The 7,778-nt window shown below is 37.8% G+C and overlaps 1 pseudogene across 1 annotated transcript; it reads right to left on the bottom strand.

The window, feature by feature from the left end:
- Positions 1 to 547: 547 nt before the first annotated feature.
- LOC144641454 (CUB and peptidase domain-containing protein 1 pseudogene) lies at positions 548 to 3,540 on the bottom strand (annotated as a pseudogene). Its single transcript, XR_013568557.1, has 3 exons — positions 3,351 to 3,540; positions 2,244 to 2,555; positions 548 to 791 (listed from the first exon to the last, which is right to left on the bottom strand). The product of XR_013568557.1 is annotated as a CUB and peptidase domain-containing protein 1 pseudogene (transcript).
- Positions 3,541 to 7,778: the final 4,238 nt, after the last annotated feature.

The raw sequence follows: 7,778 nt of genomic DNA, 5'->3' as shown, positions 1-7,778 counted from the left end.
GAATTCATTTTGTTTGGCGATAAGATCTTATAACATTTTGCCCGGTAGTAAGCTCTTATAGTAAACAGATCATTCTTTACTCTTGCAGGAGCTTAGCAATCGCCTCAACATTGGATGCGCGCGTATAATACAAACACATTTTGCAAGACAATCTTTGTGTTTTTTTTTTTAACAAATACATTAAAGAAGAAAAAAAAATATTTACCGGCTTAGGGTCGGTCCCTATAGTGAAAAACTGTGACCTAAGCCTTGAAAATGCTGCCCTCACCTTGCATTATACGGACCTCCCAGCCGGCAAATAACATATATGTATTCTAGTGTTAGTTATGTAAAGTGTAGTGTGCCGGATATAGCTGTTAATAATAATAAATGTTCAACAAAATAGTAAGGTTCAATGTGGGAAAGACAAATTCTTGATATTCCTCAAAGCATGGGCAAAACAATAACAAAATAAAATTAACGACAAAACTTTAGTACGTCATTTTGAGTAGTTTTATTGGATTGAATGTCACAATCATTTGAAACTGGCGCAAACTCTACAATGATATTAATTGTTCTGTATAGTCCGCTCAATCCAGTTTTTCAGGAAGCGCACTCTGGCGTACACTCCATAAAGCCCGGGATCAGCGCACCCATGACCCCAGCTGGTGGCTCCTTCAATGAACCACTTGCCATTGTATTCACAGACCAGTGGCCCACCACTGTCGCCTTGACAGGCATCAACGCTTCCTTGATCCAGTCCTGCGCACAGCATGGAGTCGTGGATCTGGCCAGGATAGCTCTGAAGACACCTATTGATGAACGTGAGGAATAAGTCAATTATAGTTTGAGAAAAGGTGTTTTTAACGAATCAGTTACTTGACCATAACGGTGTAACAAATTTTCAGCTCTATTTTCTTAAATATTTCTTTAGGATTGCTACTGTTGAACGTCAACATTGAGGCAGTTGTGGAATATCTACCTGTTAAATACCCTGTACTTATTACGCATTTTATGTTTGTTTATCTTTGACGAATTAATTAAAAGACGCAGTTTGACGATTTTAAACTCAAAATGTCCTAAAAACTTTAAATACATTACACTGCTTTTAACTCTCATTGCTTTTGTAAACCAAACCATACGGAGAACTAGACATTTAGGAAAAAGGGAGTGAACATTGTACGCTTGTCGTTCGTAATCTATCGTTATCTTCATCAGTCGTACTATTCTTGTCTACTTTGTTACATTAGCGATGCTTTGCTATTTTCTACCTCAGAACACCACTTCCTTAGGTTTCCTTTAATTTAAAGTGATTTAGTGCAAAGAAAACAACTTTCACAATTGTGACGTAGCTCGGTACCGACAGGGACATGTCCCCTCTAACCTGCGATCAGGCGTTCTTTTTTCTTTTTACGAAAGCGAGAGGGAAAAAAGAACGCCTGATACATCTATTTAACCGGCCGCCAGCCGCCCTCTAATTTATATAAACTAATGTGTCGTCGAACTGTCAAACCACTCTTTGTAGTTGGCGGCAAATTCGAGACTCGGATTTCCACAAGGCGTGAAAAACGTCTGGAGAAAAATTGTACATATGTACAGCCTGTATTTAAACTTCGCCGTGTTGAGATAAAAATGCTTTTAGTAGCAAGGTGAGATGGCGCTTGCGAACATATATTTATCAGTTGTACTGGATGCCGTCCCTTTATTTCAGCTTACACACGTAAAAAAAGGAATTCACCGACAAGAACTGTTTAACGGCAGATAGGATCGGTCGCTTTTGTAAACATTCCAACATCTCTGGAATATTGTTTTCGAAGAACAACAAAAACATCTTCACGAAACCAAAATTATTACGTATTGTCTCTCACTCTAGTTGTTCTGCCTTCAGAGAGTTACACTTGAAATCTGTTAGGACTTCAGCTAACGTAGAAAAGAACTCGTCCTCGTAGGTAAACGTGACTCGTCTTTGCCGTTACCAGCTTCTGACCGGAAGTCTCGTTGAAATACGACAACCAATCAGTCCACACCGCTCCATTGAGTGTTGTTTCTCGACCAATCAGACAAAAAACCAGAATCTGGTTTTTTTACATGACTTTCGACAAGCAAATGTATCATGCCCTCCTTCCCCCGCAGCAGTAGTAGGGAGGGAGGGTATGATTTCAGGTTATGTCCCCTCGTGCGTCACCACCATTAATTGATAGTAAGGCACGAGTAAAGATAGCATTAAAGGTTTCTGCAAAGCTATAGAAATCAAATAATTTTACCTCCTCTTTGAGACAAGTGGCACCGATGCTTGCTGCAATATGTCAGGAAAGTTTCCACCAGAGGCCAGTGTGCCCCAGCCGGTGATCCAGCATTTCTTATTTAAATTGTCAATTGGCATGGCTGGAGTGCTTCCATCTGGAACACACACCAGACCGACGGCGTTGTTCAGGATAGCTGGCTCCTCGAGCTTTATCAGTGCAATGTCGTGACTGTATCTCAAGGGGCTGTTGTAACGCGGGTGGGATATAATTTTAATAACTCTTAAGTCTTGCTCAGTTCCAACGGTAGAGATTCTTTTATGAGCACCCATTCTAAAAACAAAACACATAATAAATTTCACAGCTTCTTTCGTCTTGTCTGTCATGATTCAAGGTTCATGTTTTAAATCATGTCATGAATCTAAGGAACTTGATTTAATTAGAATTAGTACATAAAAATATCGAAGATCCGATACCAGGATTCATAATAAAATTGTAAAAAGGCGTTTTCTGGTAAACATTTGTTTAAGAATTATTAGCTTTCGGAAGCCACTCTCCTGTCTTCGACGGATAAAAAGCTATATCATAAAATGGACCTAAATTTGAATAGAACAAGTGAATGGCATAAATTAAAAAGTTAAAAATAAAAATAAAAATGTTAAAAGAAAAAAATGTTAAAATGTTAAAGTTAAAAGAAAATTCTATGCTAAAAGTGTTAAAATTAGTGTTGTTTCAAAAGAATGTCATATTGTCCCGGCAGAGGGCACGAATTGTTATCGACTTCGCCCGTTTTCACTGTGTGCCCCGATTCTAGCGTTTTTTTTCTGATGCGGCTGTTACCCAAGCCAATTATTTTGGCTTCGTTGACGTGGTGAAAATTCCAGGCATGTTTCTCTACATTGGAACCTTTAGCTCATTGTTTAGTATCTCTTATATGTTCTCTATGTCTTGTATTAAATGATCTTTTTGTTTCGCCAATGTAGTTCCACGCGCATGACGTCCAGGGAATTTGATAAATGACATTGCATGTCATTGCATTGGTCATCAGCACGAGGTCGAAACTTGGGGACAGGAAACTAAAATTATTTCTCTTGCTACTATATCTTATCGGATAATATGTACTCTCACCTGATAGAAAGGTTTCCCGGAGACAATCCGTCCATACAGTGAGCAGCAGACAGCACCCACTGACGTGCTATTAGCGAGCCACCGCAAAATGGAAGCCCAGATGCGGGCCCAGATGTTCTGCGCAGCATTGCCTGCCAAGGCCAACTGTTTTGCGAAGCAGCAGTTCCACCAACAATGCGAACGTTGGGTCTGGATCCGCACCTACCTACAAAGTAAGACGACAACTGACAGTTGAAAGTGTATAAGCTGTCTATCTGTCTATCTATATTTCAAACGTAAGAATTGATCTGTTTTCTTTTCACAGAAAGACCTTGATCGATACACCCAAAATCTGAGAAAAATTGATAGGTCATCATACTCGTTTTCGAGAAAGAGACGATTTATTTTTTTCTCGCGGACTAAGCCGAGACAAAAGCCGTCATTTTGTTTATGTGCGCGCGCTAATTACGCGTAAAATTCTGCGCAGTAAGGATGCACAATGCAATACAGGGCAATGAACTTTTAGTTGGTCACTCTTAGTAACCGATAAAAACCACCTACCTTGTACTCCCCCTCCGCACGATCCCCTTGTTATGGAAAAATCATCAATAGCGATGTCACCCTTAGAGCCTTTGCCACGAATTCCTATAAAAGAAATCTAGAAAGAGAAAAGATAAAAGAATTTAGGTAAAGCTTTGTTTTCAGTTTGTTGTCTCCTTTTCTGTCTATTTTTCTTCCTAGTGCGCATGGTTCACGTTGGTTAAATAAAGGAGAAGTTCACTCCAGAATGGTCATTCATTTTCTTTACGCCAATAAAACGTTTACACAAAGATATGTTATTCACCAAAATTTCAGCCTCCAACGTTCGCTATAACCCTACGAAATCTTTCCCAAAGCTCGACAACTGAACGCCGCCATCTTGGAGCTGGTAATGTGTGCGTGACGTCAAAGAGCTCAGCCTGAAGTTTGGCGGGAAATTTTAATAGTCGGAACTCCTTGTTTTTTGTATTTCTTGGAGCTCTGTTTGAGCAAAATGGAGCTTCACAAACAGGCATTTTGACAAACAAAAGCCACTACGAAGAAACAAGAGGTTTTGTGTATTTAAATTTCCCAGCCAAACTTCTGGCTGAGCTCTTTGACGTCACGCATACATTACCACCTCCAAGATGGCGGCGAAAGATTTTGTAGGGAACATTTTCAATTGGTGAATAAAATATCTGTATGTAAACTTTTTATTGGCGTAAAGAAAATAAATGGCCATTCTGGAGTAAACTTCTCCTTTAAGCAAGATGATATTTCCAAAGATGAAGGCAATGTTCACCATCGTTTCGTTTCCGCTTTTAAATCTTGTTTTGGTTGTATATAGTGAGAAAGTGTCGGGATGCTTTCTCAATTAGGGGTGTAATTTTCAAAGATTGATTTAACTTTGTTCAAGAACTAACGCCGACCTTTTTCCCAATCAAGGTAGTTCGGTTTAGATCGAACTGGCATAATTCTATAACATTTCTCGATGACAATGTTTTGCCATCACAAGTAACTATAATTGTTTTATATTTATTGCATATTTGTTTTAAAATAAAATCTTTAAAAGGGCAAATAATGAGTGATTCATGTCAAGATTGTTTTCCTTTATAATTAAGTGCAATAAACAGATTGAATTTTTTGATGATCATCTGCATCCTTCTAGATGTGACTACCCCCGATCCTAAAAGCTTTGATAAAGCAAACGTTACTTGCGTCAGCAGCATTTTTTTCTAAAAATTAAAAAATCCCCTCACTTAAGTTTACATAGATGCTCATGATTCTTCGCCCTTCTAACTTTAAATTTTGTTTAGAACTTTTCTTCTTACATAACAAGAAATAATATTTACATGTTTAACATGTAAAATTATTTCTTATACATTAATTAGGAAACGAAACGTAAGATTTGAAAAAGTAGCTACATACAGTTCCGCGGCGATTGATGGTAACTCTGGCTCTCTTCCACTTGTTTCCTTGGTTTTGTTTCTTAGCAAAAATATTTGACCCTCCAAGTTTTACAATCAGTCTGCTAATGTCTCTCCCATACATGTGGTAAAAAAATGTCAGACAAGACGTTTCGCCACTGTATCCTTTAAAAGGAGGACTGCCCTATCTTTGGGCTTGCCTTTCGATGTCTCGATGTAAAAATACTTCCCTGTGTCAAGGAAAAAGGAAAACAATGTATAGTTGTACAGTAACATTCCGGGGCCGCAATCATAGATTAGTGCCTGAGCACATTCTCAGTGGTAACTAATTAGGAACACAGTCAGTCCCCAGGTGCTTACGCCAGAAGTCGAGCACGGTGCTCTTGTCAGAGTACAAGCTCGAGTTGGGTATTAAAGGAACTAAAGAACTTGGATCCCGATGTCTGAACACAACACAGTTTTTGCCGGTACCTAGAAACGAGTTTTCAGCAACCAAGTGTGTTCATTTGCCTCCGAAAAAAAGCAAATGAAACAAAAGCCATTGGTTTAAATAGAAGTTCTAAGAAAACGAGCTAGCTTACACAATTCTTTATCAGTTACCTGAGCCCGAATGATCAGCTGAAGGACCTGTTCCACGAGTAGGAGTTTTACCACGCCTAACCGTCCAGTTAAGTTGGTCAGAGCGAGACTGGGACCATTCTTTACAGAGGCCGTTGTCAAAGTTACATCTCATCGAACCTTAAATGATAAAAAGCGATATAACCTTTCAAAATTTTCATTTAAAAGTTCTAAGCTTTTATTTCTATTTGATTTGCTTTACAGTCTGTTACTGCCTGACGCGTTAGGTACAACTCTGCAGCGAAAACCTTCATTTTAACCGTTCCACTAGCAGTTATTCAATCCTCTGCCCTTCCAAATAGTTTTCCAGGTAAAACAGGGCGTTTACAATGGCGAGCAATTGTAAATGGCCATACAGACACTGATACATATCGGACGCGAATATTTTATTCTACTTGTAAAAAGAAAACAATAAATTGAATGCAAAGTGTTGGTATGCGATTCGGTAAGATCTAATGAATACTAATTAGCTTAGCAGGATTTTGTATCGCAAGTTAATTCTATTGTTTGATTTGTATTTGGGTTTACAGTTGTATACATGTGATCTGAATATTGTGCTGGGATTGGTTTGCACCCTCATGAATAGTTAATGAATTTTACAACATCGTATAAAATTCAATCTTATAGATTTTTAACTTAATTGACCAGAGTAGCCGACAACAACAAAAACAAAATTATATAAAACTACATTCCTTAAATCTTGATTATGTAAGTAAAGCAATGTGTTGAATCGAAATTATTTTCAACCTGGAGGCCCTTGGGCTGCTAAAAAATAAAAACAGTGTTAAACTACAGTGAATCATGATCATTTATGGAGTAACATTATCTAGGCAATTGCAAATCACAAAAACAGTTTTAAACTACAGTAAATCGTGATCATTTATAGGACAATATTAAATAAACAAATAACATATTTTCTTAGGGATACTATCATTGTTTTGAGAGTTTTTTTGCATATGACTGTTCCACTCATAGTTATTTGATCATTTTTTTACTTGGAGGGCGAGGGGCTTCTGAATGGAAATAATTAAAACGTATAGTGTAAAATATTGTATATCGATATAAATCACAAAAATAATAATAAAAAACTGCAATATCACAGCGACAAACCGATGAGTGGTGCCAGCTCTATTGAAGATCTGGATCAGTAACTTAGTTAAAACGGAAAATATAGACGGCAAACTGATCCTGACGGCTAAAGCGGTCAAAAATAAACAAAGTAGTTAAAAAACTAGAATATATTGGAATAAAAAACTTGGCCCTATATTTCGGTTTGCAATACACGCGTTCACTCAAAGACTGGGCAGAAAAAATGTGTCTGCCGTCTATATTTTCCGTAAATCACAAAATCACTTATAACCTAGACAAGTCAAATTAGTTTACTTTCTACTTTCCAAGAAAATACAGGCGACGAGCTGCACATGTCATAATGGGTAAACACTCGTTGATTAAAGATTTGCTTTCAGTTTAGTTACAGATAATACATTATATACCAATACATTTATTAAAAATATGTGTAACATATGAAAAAATGAACTTAAAGATGATTTCCAGTCCGTACTGCGCAGACTCGGGGTTTGTTTACGTTTTTGTTTTGAATTCGTTGAAACGTTACACTTCGGTGACAGCATACATGACGTTTTTTAGTCCGCCATTACAGTTCGTTTCGTTCAAGAAGTTCCGATGAGCTAAAACGTCGGTTTGAAATAGCGTCAAGGTTCTTCTACTCGTTATTATTTGTTCTACAAGGATATCTGGCGTTAATAATGAAGAAAAAGGTAAGTCTGTCGCGGAATTTTTAGTTTTGCTTGTAAACATTCCCTTCGTGTGGGCTCACATAAACATTGCAGCCGAGATTGCGCAGTACGGACTGGAATTCATCTTT

Source organism: Oculina patagonica, unplaced genomic scaffold (genome assembly GCF_052425735.1).
Source record: "Oculina patagonica isolate OP01 unplaced genomic scaffold, crgOcupat unplaced958, whole genome shotgun sequence".
In the NCBI taxonomy this organism is placed as follows: domain Eukaryota; kingdom Metazoa; phylum Cnidaria; class Anthozoa; order Scleractinia; family Oculinidae; genus Oculina; species Oculina patagonica.
Note: the sequence above shows the minus strand (reverse complement) of the source record. Positions and strands in the feature narration are given on the sequence as shown.